Genomic DNA, 12,802 nt, shown 5'->3' with positions numbered 1-12,802 from the left:
TTTGCCTAATTATTGTTCCTCTTTTATCCACATTTCTTTCAGGGGGAGAAAAACTACTTTTGCTCAACTGTCTCTTTGAAACTTTGATTTAAATGCAAACATGAGCAATTTACCATGACCACCAGAACCATACCACTGCAACTCTAAGGTGGCCAAAAAAATTCTAGAGGACAACCCTCATTCTTGCTCATTCATTTGATGTTTATTTTCTGTAATAGTAAATGTTTAAACTAGATTGGGAAAAAAGGAAAAGATTACTGATATTCAACAAACCGGTGTAAACACAGAACATCTAAGGCAACACCGTAACTGAGAATCTTGATAAGCCACATTCATTAATCTTCTTCACATCTCGGCAAGGATAGAATGTTACTATGGAATGCAGAGAGAGCAGAAATATCAACAGAGGCTAAAATTTGCAAAGAATTTCCTCAAGAAAAATTTCAGACAAGCACTTATCACTCAAGAAATTATCATGCAGACCGTGTGACATCTTTAAGGGACTAGAGGAAAGCTACTTGGTTATGGCACATGTCCTTTTTTTCAGAAGATAATTTCCCAGCTATGTCTTTTCCTAGGAGTGGTTTACATGAATTGCACAGTATTCTGCTCTCACAATGAGGGCACATCTACAGATCATTTGCATGAGGAAGATAATTCCTAATAAAATAGGTGTGACTTTACAGCACAGCAGCTGTCCCAGATGGACAACTCGGGGTGTGAGTCCCCAGGAGGCATCCAACCTACGCTCATCATCAAAGTTCCTTCAGTCAATCAAGGACTACTGATAATTGCAGAGGACAACTCCCAATACCTCTTTTTACACCAAGTTTAGCAGGGGATGAGTTGGCCTGGAGACACTTATCTCTGCTGAACACAGAGGGCACCCGGCTTTTAGGAAATGAGACGGAAAACCCAGCAGTGCTGGTCCACACAGATTTGTTCAGTGAGAGCTCTGTGAGGACTTCAGGTGGTGCCCTGCTGAGACAGGACAAGAGCTTAGACACCAGCATTCTCCTAGGTACTTTGGTTCTTACACCACTTTCTGTATAGATCAAGTAGTCCTGCAAGAATTTCCTACGGTGCTGTAAAACTACTTTTCTGCAATCACATTTGTCCTTTTGTTCCAGGGGCTGGCTTGGCACAAAGCACCCCGTTCCTCTGCCCATCTGATTAGATCGAATTACATGCTTTTACTACTCCTACAAGCTAATGCAGCAGACCTACAATTAAGCCTGGGATGGTTTAGGGTCTAAATGGAACTAATGTCTGGCCCTAGCAAACGCCCCAGGTTCTATTTTATTTTTCTTTAAATTGATATTTTTTTAGGCTCTTTTCCAAAAGTTAAGCCCCTGAAACAAGTCAGAACAGTGAACCCACTCACCCTATTCACAATTATTGTTGCTCCCAAGCCGTTTTTAGTATTCTTGACAAATTACTCGCCGTACAATATTGCCCTTGTAAAGGAAGAATGAACTGGAAGCAGCAGCGTGATGTCATTCAACCTTGTATAATATCAGCGCGTAGAGGAAATACATTTGTTAGTGTGACCATGGGCATAGGCTAAACACTGGAGCCTTATTTTTCTCCACCTTGAGAACGCAATACAAGAAATTCTTACATGAGAAGGAAAAAATCCCCAACAAAACAAAAACAAACAAACAAAAACCTTCCAAAAAATAACCAACCCTAGAAGCCCCTCCTTCCTTGGCAGGAAAGCAAGAAATAGCAGAGGTGTTAGAAGCCCTCTGGCACCGCAATTCCTGAAATTATGACAGAGCCTTCGAATTTGTTCTGGCTAGTTAGTCTGAAAACTTCCTAGAGGGAAACAGATAAATGGATAACAACATGATTATTGCCCACAGGCCCCATATGGAAAAGGAGTGTAATTTCAGTGCACTGATATGATTATATTTAATTTGCTTGCTATAGGTTGCAGCATGCTGTGTGCTGAGGAGGACAATCAGATAACCCTCTGAACGGTGCTCATGGAATTTGGAGCTTTTGGCACCAGCGCTGAAATAAGATTAATGGCAACATGCTCCACTTTGCCTTGAAGTAGGTTTTCATCTTGTTTCACTAGATATTGTTGTTTCTAACATCATTATTAAAAAAAAAAAATATTTAAAAGTTTGAGGATCCAGAAACGTGGCAATATGAGGTCTCATTTGCATACATCTTCCTCAGTGATACCTGAATTTTATTAACTAAGCACACTGTATATTTTCTTCAGTTCAGTTTTTTTTATCGGAGCCAAAGGAGAATCTCCTATAACCTGCTCTGGGATCCTCAAATTTAGCAACAATTTAGCCCATCAATTGAGATTTCCAGGCAAAAGAACAGATGAATTTTCTCAGTTGGAGTAAGTTCCCAAATAACCTGATTCACACTGTCCTCACTTCCCCTTCCCTTGCTCAAAGCTTTGTACACCACACTTGATAACTAGCTTAAAAGATCTACTCAAATCAAAGTACTTTTTAAAATTCTTGGTACTGGGAAGTTTGATTTTTCCAAAAACATCATGTTTGAATTCCTCCTGCTATCCTTTAAATGCCTCTGTCTCTATCTATGTATAACAATAAAACAAATACGCATCCTTTCTTGTACACAGTATGAAAGTGCCTACAATTACTGTTCAATGAAATAAAAAATTGATTGATTGTTGAAATCATGAAGAGTTAATATAAGCCCTTGTCTCTCTCTCTCTCTTTCTTTGCCCCGGAGACCTGTCAGTATGTAATTATTTTCCACACCGATGAGTTTAAATTGTTGGACCTTTTCCAGCTATGTTCAACCTTCAGATTACATTCTCCTACTTAGTCACTTGTGACAGACAGAGCCCCTTGGGTAACCAGCCAGCCCAGTCTTTTCCAGTCTTGCTTTTTGGGAACTCCACCCTCGGTAAGATCTGTACCCCTGAGCTATTGCACTCAACAGGAAAACGTTTTTTATTGTGTAATGCACCTTCTTGCGCATTGCAAAGGACTTGAAGCTTTCTTAAAGTCTGATCTTGTCCCACATCTCTCAGGCACAGCACACGGAAACCAAAACCAAACTTTCCCTCAACTTCTAATGCACTATGTTGTGACAAGGTGGCCTGTCTTTTTTAAATTTATTTTTTTTATTTTTTTTTTTTCCTTTTCTTGCAAACTTTATAGTGGTATAAGCTCAAGTACTCACAAGGAATTGAGTTGTTTTTATTAAATGTGTCATTTCTCTGGACATGTGGGATACTTTCAGACTAAGGGAAAACAAATGTGGTCTGGTATAAGCTTATTTTTTTTTAAGCTAAAATGAGATATTAGGTTTTATTTGCTTTGTATTCATTCATGACATATATGATGTTTCACTTCCATTTCCAGACCATACAGGTTTAGATATAAAAATGTGGTGGTCTGATGGAAGACACTGGAAATTAAAAATGGTTTAATTTTCCAGAAAAAAAATTACCATGGCATTTCCCAGTAATTCTGATTGTGTGCAAGGCAGGTTAGATATCTGAGACATCTGCACTATTTGAATGCAGAATTCCTTTTTCTCTTTTCTTTGAAGGGATTATTTTTTAACTATGTGCCATTGAAGACATGCAAGACATCAGCAATTCAGCATTAATTCAGGGTACTCTCTCCTTTTGTATTTCTTCTCCCTAGTAAAATTTGGATGCCTATAATTTTATTCTTATATATTTTTTTGCAGTCCTAAACTCTTTAGGCCTCTCCTACAAGCTGCTGTCAGCGAGGGGAAAATGAATGAGGGAGAAACCTCTGGTCTGACTCTATTTGACCATTTCAACACTTTTGTAGCAGTTTTCTGAATCATATCTTCACAGAATGCATTGTGCAGAACAGGTTTACCTTTACATCTTCTACAAACTCTATTCAGATTTTCACAAAAGTCAGAGAATGTACAGTTCTGTGCACGTCAAAATTAACATTACATGGCGAAAATTATTCAGCCTTCTCCTTCAGCCCATAGAGCATATCACTCATTCTTTGGGGAAAGCAACGCTGTTATCTCTGTCCAAATAAATGATCACTAGAAAAATAAACCTGGACTGTAAACAGATTGTTGGACAGAGGTGTACATGTGGGACCTGAAAGCCATCTGTTGAAGTCTGGTCTTTTTTGTTTGATTTCTCCTGGTCTATTAGTATACAGTTGACTGCAACAGCAGAATAATTCCAAAAATCTTGAGAGATAGGCTGTTTATCTGAAGAAATCATCTTGCCTAGAGGCTACTGAAACAGCCAGTTTAAGTTCCTTTTTATTTTTCTTCTAACAATATAATGATGATGAAGGTATATTTTAATACAGTTTTTAATATACTGTTAGCTCACCATGAAATATAGTTAGCTCACCATCAAAATAACAGACTGTAAAGCACAAATTAGCAAAAGAAAAAAAAGTAGGGAAAACGTTAATTAGGAAAATACTAAGTTTCGGTGTGTTGGAACCATTGCAGAAAACAAAACAGGAGGAATAAGGACAACGTCATCCGTAACAACTTCCGATACCAGAGATGTGTTGCTATCCATAAGGACAGATGAGTTGCTGGCTGGCTGCGAGGACAGAGGCGAGCACCCTACCACATCCCCGTATCACTCTGCTCCCGACTGCCCAGCACAAAGGGGTCCCTGCTTCAGAGGGAGAAGCAAGTAAGAAGGAAGGGGATCACCGTAACAGATAATTTGGGGCAATTAAGTTGAATGCGAATTGAAAAGAAAGACATAGAGTTTCCCTTCCCCTAGGGTGGGTGAAATATGGAAGATCTGAAATGAAGATACCTTCTCTGTTTTGATTTATAAAGCAGACAGAGAATTCCAGGTAATTGTGTAGTTTTGTACAGCTAGCGATGTCATGTGCCAGCAGTAATTGTGAAAAGAGGTTTACTTTTATTAATTTTTCCGGTGTGTTTTCTTTCCTCGACACAGTGGTATTGATGACGTGACTTGTTTCCTTTCAAATCTTTCTGGATTTCAAATCATCTGGCTCAGAAAAAGACCCTCTATGAATACCAGAATTTATTCAGACTCTTGCACACTTACATCTGCCAGAAAAAATACAGCCTATCTTTATCATTATACTTGATTATCCTTACAAGAAAAGACATGATGTACATTGATAGAGAGAGTTTGAGACACTATCATATGTTTTGTTTTGTTTTCTTTGGCACCAGTGTGTCTGTTTAGTGGGATGTCCTCCTGCCAGACCAGGGACATTTGGAGTGATGATATTAACATCCCAGGAGACAGAGCAGAATATATTGATAAGGATAATCATATGACATTTTTGCACATCATATGAACTTTTTTTTAAAAAAAAAAAAGTAGTGGTAAAGAAAAAGAAAGAAAGAGGTTTGCAGAGCTGCTGAAAAAAAAAAAAATCACTACTGAGTGCAATCACCTGAAAATTTTGTGATGGCCTAGGAAGAAGCACAGAGACTGGCTATGTGCAGCTATCAATGCCATGTAAGCAAGCAGTTCATCTAACAGCTAACAGACAAAAACACTGTCATTTATTTACTCCTAAAGAAACAGACAATTTAGGATAAGTTCCACCATTTAGCTGAGCAACAGTAATCTGGCTGGCCAGAAATTTTCTAGCGAATGTGTATACATATGTGTTTTGCCAAATTAACATTTTGTCTCTTGAAATGTAGATTATTTCAATTTTTATTTTTTTTTCAATTTCTTATTCACATAATTAGATTATTTCTTTCTGGGTAAATTCAACCAAAATCAAATTATTTTACTTCCTAAACTACATGATAATTTTTTTTTCAGGACAGCTGATTAGCAAACTGTGCCTGCCATGCTGCTTCATGGAACATGCAGTTCAGGTCATTTATGGCCTCTCTCTATAAGGAGATCCTCTCTTCGGTAGACCATGAGACATTGGCAGAGCCACGTGACGGAGCAGATGAGTCATATTATTACCTCATAGAAGGTGTGGTCTAGCTCACAGGGACTTCTTGCATGAGCTACTATAACATCTATTGCTGGGAATACTGATTCTTTGTAGACCATCCCAAGAGATTATTTGCGGGCTGGGGGAAATTTATTCCTACCACCCCTGCTAATGAACTTTGCTCTTTCCCAGGTGGTCTCTTCCCTCTGTTCCAGAGCAGTCTACATAGCAGAGTTTCACTAAACCCTTAGTAAGGGGAAATCTGGCAGCCCAGATAATCCCCCAGCATCCCTATATAGAAACTGTGGCAGCATTCATCAAACCATTTACGATCCATCCTACATTCATCAATGCATTTCCATAAAGAGGTTCCCAGCCTTTCTTAGGCTTTGTAGTGCCACTGTCCAAGATTAATAAAATTAACACCAAAATGATAAATAAATGTTTATCTCTGAGCAGTGAAAAGTAATTTAAAAGTCTCTGAATTTTAGGAAGCTATTCAGTTGTGGTAGTCTCAGGTGTTGTTAGGTAAAGAGCATGGATGAGACACTCACAAACATAGGAAATAACACAAATAAACAGGTTTGCCTTTTATTTCCTGGCTGTCACCAAAAGGCTGACTTCCCTGGATAGTACCTTTTGGGTTTTCTTTCTGCTTTACTCTTTCCCTCATGGCAAGGGGGGGATAATTATTATCACTTTACTTTGTGAGAGAAGAATGCCTTGAAGGAGCTAATACCTCCATCTCTGAAATATTTTTACACAGCTATCTCCACATATAATTCCACATAATCCAGACCCTAATTTTTACTATTATATTTATGCAATAGGTATGTTGGTTGGAAGGGACTGGTGAAGGTCTTTAGTCCCGTTTCCCCACTTGAAGCAGAGCTGTCACCAGCACTAGCTCAGGTTGTAGGTGGCTACCCTGAAAGACTCCAGACTACACGAGCAACCGGAGTTCACAGGATTAAGACGCACGTACATGCCTACCAACGCAAGACCTGCCTGCTCACCTTCCTTTTCCTTTTTAAACAGGTGGTGCTTTCCTCGTGCTGTCCCTTTAAAAGCAATTTGGTGCCAAATATCAGTAAAAGGATGCTGGCAACACTTTTTAATAAAAGGCAAATCCAACTTATAACTTTTGATATTCATTTTAGTAACATTAATCATGATAAATTCATTCAGCATGTCGCATGACTGCTGTGTGTAATTTCTTAGGAATTCCATTTTCATTTAACATTAATTAAAGAGCACTTATTATAGTGTTACCAAAATTAATTCCCGGTCTGCAGCCCCGTCTGCCAAGTTTCAACCTTCAGCAAATTATTATGGGTGAGTTATAGACCCTGGGAAAATGAGGTCTATAATGGAATATTAACTATAGTGAATGCATTCATCACTATGTTACAGTAAGCGCAATGTTCAGGGAGATGGTGATCTTCCAACATAATGCACTTCATGATCCTGCCTCTGTCTAGCCCTTTAAGACAGTTATTGGAAGCCACAGAAATTACAGATAGTTAGCAAGCTTGTTTAATCCAATATGGTTTGTGAGACACTCTATCCTTCTTGCTTAGGGTCTGTTTGGTTACGATACACTGATCAGACTCAGGATATTACCTCTTTGGCAATTCAGCTTCCTGCTGCTGAGGCTGCACAGACACCGTGGCAGTATTTTTGATACAGCCCAGCAGAGCTAAGTGTCGTTCATTAAAAGAAGATTTATTCACATGCATCTGTCTTGAATCTGTCATATTCTCCCTAAAGGGACTCACGCATTTAATACGTGGGGTTTTTTTTTTCCATCTATGACATTCACCATGGAGTATATAATCTTGGTTTTCCCATAATTTCAGCACCAAAATAGCAGTTTTGTATATCTTAAAGGATTTTGCTGTATCCTGTTTTTGCTAGAAAGCCCAGTGAGACCATGAATTATATAACAGACCTTCCAGGAGGAGAGAAGTTTGGGCATTGCTTTTCTTCTTGGTTTATGCAAGTTCACACACCATAAGTTGGTCCCTTGTTCTGACATCTTTACTATAAAATTCTGAACTGCTCCAAAGCCTTCCTGCTAAGAAAATAAAAAAATCAAGGCAAACAGAGTGATTTTTGCCAAGATTAGGATAGCTTATTTCCCTCTATTCAGTTTTTTTCAACTGAATAGAGGGAAATAAATGCAGGGGAAAGCCATACAAGGGAACAGCATGAGAAGACTGTGTGCCTTTCTTTCCAGTCACTTGTTTAATATTTGTCTTTGGGAAAGTTGTTCCCCAAAGTGGCACCTACAGAATTTCATTCCCTGACACAATGCTGAACTTCATAGGTATTTAAAACCCCAGGAGACCTAAAGGATGTCTAAAATGACAAGTGACAAAGAGGCTTGTGCTGCCCCTGGGTCAGATGGGCCCATTATAACCCAACTGAGAAGGTGTATGGCTGGGACTAAGGCATCTGCCTTACTTCTAGTCCAGAGCTGCCTCACACCCCAACGGCTCTGAGCAGTCAGAGGAGCTCTGATTATCAGGACACAACTGAGAAGGCACATCCTATGGTTCTCATCAATAAAATCATATAGCTACCTGCATATCTGCTCCCAGACATGAAGAGGGGGGGGGGGGGGGAAAGCAAACCACAAAATCACAACAAACCTTGACTTCTATCTCAAGTATCAGGTTCCTGGGATTCAAAACTGAATGAGTCCCCATCTACTGCATTGATCAGGGATCCTCACAGCTCTTCACCCCATTTCCTAACAAGACCGGAGGAACACCTGCCATTCAGCTACTGACCAACAGACTCAATGAGCAGCCAGTTTCAGACACTTTCTTTGCCTGAGAGCATTTGATCGTACACCTTCTCCAACCCAGGACCTGGTGCCCTGCCCAGAGGGGAGACCAAGGATATAGGAAGCCCAGGCTTCTAACCTGATGCTATGTATTTCAGGAAATTATGATTGCAGTATTTCAATACCAAACCTAAGCCATTCTTTTGGTCCTGACCCTTAGGGTCTCAACATTCAAGACTCTTATTCATTATGCATATCTCTCTCACGCAATTAGACTCCATTACAAAACCACAGCTCTGTGTTTGCTTGGTGGAAAGGATGATCTTGAGCCTATAGTAGCAGACCGGTATAACCTCTGGTTTATAATAACTACATGGAAAAGCACCTTTCCTTAGCACTAGGCTCTCTTTCCAAACATCAAAAATAATCCACCACACACAACTCTGCAAAGCTTTTAATGGAAGCTTCCCTGGGATTACGGGCACTTTGCTGCTGCCCAAAGCCTCAAAGCCACTAGGGCACAGCGATATTACATCAGAAACTACTCCTGTGTGATCACAGTCAGAGATTTTAAATTTAAGAAGTCTGGCCATGTCTACAGAGCTGGAGAGAGGGGTGTCAGTGCAAGGAAGACATCTCCCTTTTTAGCACCGCTGCCCTGGGCGCTTCAACATTTACACTCAAAAGACGACGACAGCTCTGACACAGATGTGAGCCCTCTCCTCCTCGCTCATAGAGCTCACAGGGGAGAGGGGAGGGAGGAGAAGGCAGTGCTTCCCCCTCCACGTCCAGGGTGAAGGAAATCCAGATATTCATGCCATGTGCAGCACAAGACCACCCTAAGCACAGTTCCAGCAAGGCCAGCCGCTGTCTTTGGGGCTTCGACAAGAGGTTTATTCCAAGGGAGTGGCAGCAATATACCTAACATGAAATAGTGGTCCCCATTGATGAGATTTTGGCACATCTTGTTCACTGCCATACTTCTCCCAAGTGTTCCCCAGAGTACCCGAGCTGCCCTTCCCACTGCTTGGCTCCTGTCCATCACACACCAGCACACTTCTACTGAGCCAGGAACTTACACTTGGCAAAAGCACGACCTCCTGAAAGTATTGTCATCCTGAAAACAACCTATTATCTAAAAAACATTCCTTGAAAACTTTCAGCAATGGCTTCCAAAGAAACAAAAGCTCTTAAACAGCTACAAGAGAAGCAATTTCCTTGTGACAGGAACTACAAGCCCTACTGTGTGCGGTGATATATATATAAAAAAGGTTAAGGGTTGAGACTGTGATTATCAGACTGAATGTACTAAAAACTGGCGAGACCTTAGTCAGAAATCAATGATTAACTACTAACTTATTAGCTCCCTGATACAAATTTCCTTCTTCCACTTAAAAAAAATAGAAGAGAAAGTTTAAGCAAGACACAAAGAAATAGCTCCTCAGATAAAAAGCCAACTTCTCTCAAACCTTAATGCTGCTAAGTGTTGAGTCACACAGGTGCTCCTATTCAATATTCTGCCAGAATATGTGACAACACCACACATTGAGGGATTTTTGCCTTTTCTTGCAAAGTGACATCCATCACATTCGAGCAGCAACTTGCAACAAATGTGTTCTAAAACACATTTTGTGAGTAAGCGCTGCAGGTGAAGTTCAAAGCACACATCCGTGGTTTCTGGGTCATGCACAGTCACACGTTGGAGAGAAGGGAGAGGTCCCTCTGACATTTTCAGGTAAGAGTTTCTTATGTACTTTTCACAGACTTCCTCTAAGCCCTGCCAAACTCTGCCAACACATGCCTTTGGTATGAATAAAAGACTCAACTAAGAGAATGTATCTATCACTAGCAGGAAATGTGTTGCTACCTGGTGACTCATTCAAATACATTTTCAGCAAGGATGTGAGTTTCGTGTAATTGATGACAATAATTCTGTGAACATGTTTCACTCCACTATTCAATTTTAGTCCTCTTTAGGCTTCTGAGTAGTTGGACAAGCACCTATTAAAGGTTATTACTAATCACCCCCTCTAAATAGATGTCTGGTTGTTCACAGAGTCACCAAAAAAAATTGTTCACAGCAAGGTTACTGAAACAATGAAGAATAAAGTAAAATGCTATGATGTCTCATGGTACTAAAACAAATATATAACAAAGAGGCAAAGGGTTACCAAAAAAATCTATGGGGAAATAAACAAGAGAGAAACCAAGGTATCCATTTTGCCCCTTTCATATAATATTTTCCAATCTCATCGTGAACTCCTTTAATTTTATTATTTGCATAGTAAAGAAAAAACTCAAAGACCAGAGTGGTATTATGCAAAACTTCAAACCTGATCCCAAGAGCTGAGGTCAAACAGGCAAAGGGAGCCGCTTCTGCCTTGCGTTACTTTGGATTATGCACAGAGTGTCTGGAGTTTCCTACCACCTCTGTAGCTTACAGTTAGTGAATAAGCAGCACCAAGGTCAGGTGGCATTACTCTTACTAACTCAAACTCCGTCCTGTAGACTGCTTGCACAAAGTGAAAAATATTTCATCAGACATTTTTTCATTTTTTTCCTTTGGTTGAGCTTTTTCTGGGGTTTTTTTGTTTGTCTGTTTTGGTGTTTTTGTTTTTTTTTTGGGGGGGAGGGGGTGTTTGGGGTTTGGGGGGGGGTTACTTTATTGGGAAAGAGGCTAGGTTGTCATCAACCACTGCAGCAATAGGAGACAAGCAAGTAGTTGTGCCTGCACTGATACATTTTCCACACTTTAACTTTTGCCTGGTCATAAAACTGCATTTTAAAAGATTGTTTTGGGTTAGTTTTCCAGGCTTTGGAAAGAGAAAGGAGACTCGGCTTAGCAGGTCATTCTGTCCACACCCAGCTAATTCTGCAGATGATATTGATCTCCTACAAGAATATTTCTAAAGAAATATCACTACAGCTTCTGATTTTCCTCCCTTTTCCCATGTCCCTGATGAAATGAGGCTTCATCTCAGTTCTGACAGTTAATAGCGACTTTTGGTGTATACTTCAGTAAACTTTGCTCAAATCCAACGGGCCTCACACCCAAGCTGTGCAGAGTCTTTACAAGGCTTTTAGTGACCATTTAAGCTTCACCCTTCTAGAATCGCTACTGCAGGGAGTGCTACACTGAAGCATGTGAGTAGGTTGAATTTATAATTCATTCATCTCGAATGGTGTCTGCATGCCCCTTAAGACATAGGTCAGTTTTTCCTTTTCAGAAATATCCTTCATTTGAAGAATGGACATAAGAACATGTTAACATCATGCATTTATTTAAATCTTTGTTGCATATAGCTCTCCATAAAATCTTGCTATCAAAACATAATTCCATTTCTAAGACAAGTACCAGAATAGTTGAAGGTTATAACATTTAAGGTCTAGCTACTAAAATGTCATATTACCTTGAGGTTGCAACTTAGTAACAGCAATCACCCTGTTGCTCAATTTTATATGAAATATTAAAAAAATAGTTATCTATCATTACTTGGGAACACCGTCATTTTATAGGGTTTTAGACCCTTGAATATTTCAATGAAGTCAGTAGGTGTTATCAAGCAACAGCTGTTTAACAGGTTAAGCTCTCATTTAACTCACCAAAAAAAGGCAACACAGGAATAAACTGACAATTGGCTGTAAATCACACCAGCCCAGATGGTACTGTGTAGTAAAGAACAGTACATTTAGCTTTTTATTCTTTAAAGCTGAGAGCTTTTCCACAAGAGCTGAAGAAAATTTAATGTCTAATGAACACTGAATTTCCATTTCTCTGACATTTCACTATTAAGCATTAACTTGTTGTGGAGACATTTCTTAATTTCCTTTGAAAATCCTGGTTCCTGAGTGTACAAAGTCAAAAGTCCCCCTTTTGGCTGAAGATCAGAGCAGTCTAAAGCAGCATATCTCCCCTGGGTTGCCTAAAAGACGCACTCTTTGTTAGTTCAGATTTGGTGCCAAACCAAGACCTCCCGAGCTGGGTTCTCTGGTCTGTGTAAGCTCTTCAGAGACCAGGCTCCTTCCTCCCCAGGGGGCTGGCGAGGACTGGTTCAACTGGGAAAAGGATGCCAATGCATTGTTAGGAATGAGTCAAAACTGCCAA

Source organism: Balearica regulorum, chromosome 7 (assembly GCF_011004875.1).
Source record: "Balearica regulorum gibbericeps isolate bBalReg1 chromosome 7, bBalReg1.pri, whole genome shotgun sequence".
NCBI classification, from domain to species: domain Eukaryota; kingdom Metazoa; phylum Chordata; class Aves; order Gruiformes; family Gruidae; genus Balearica; species Balearica regulorum.
The sequence above is the reverse complement of the archived record's forward strand: the minus strand, read 5'-3'. Positions refer to the sequence as shown.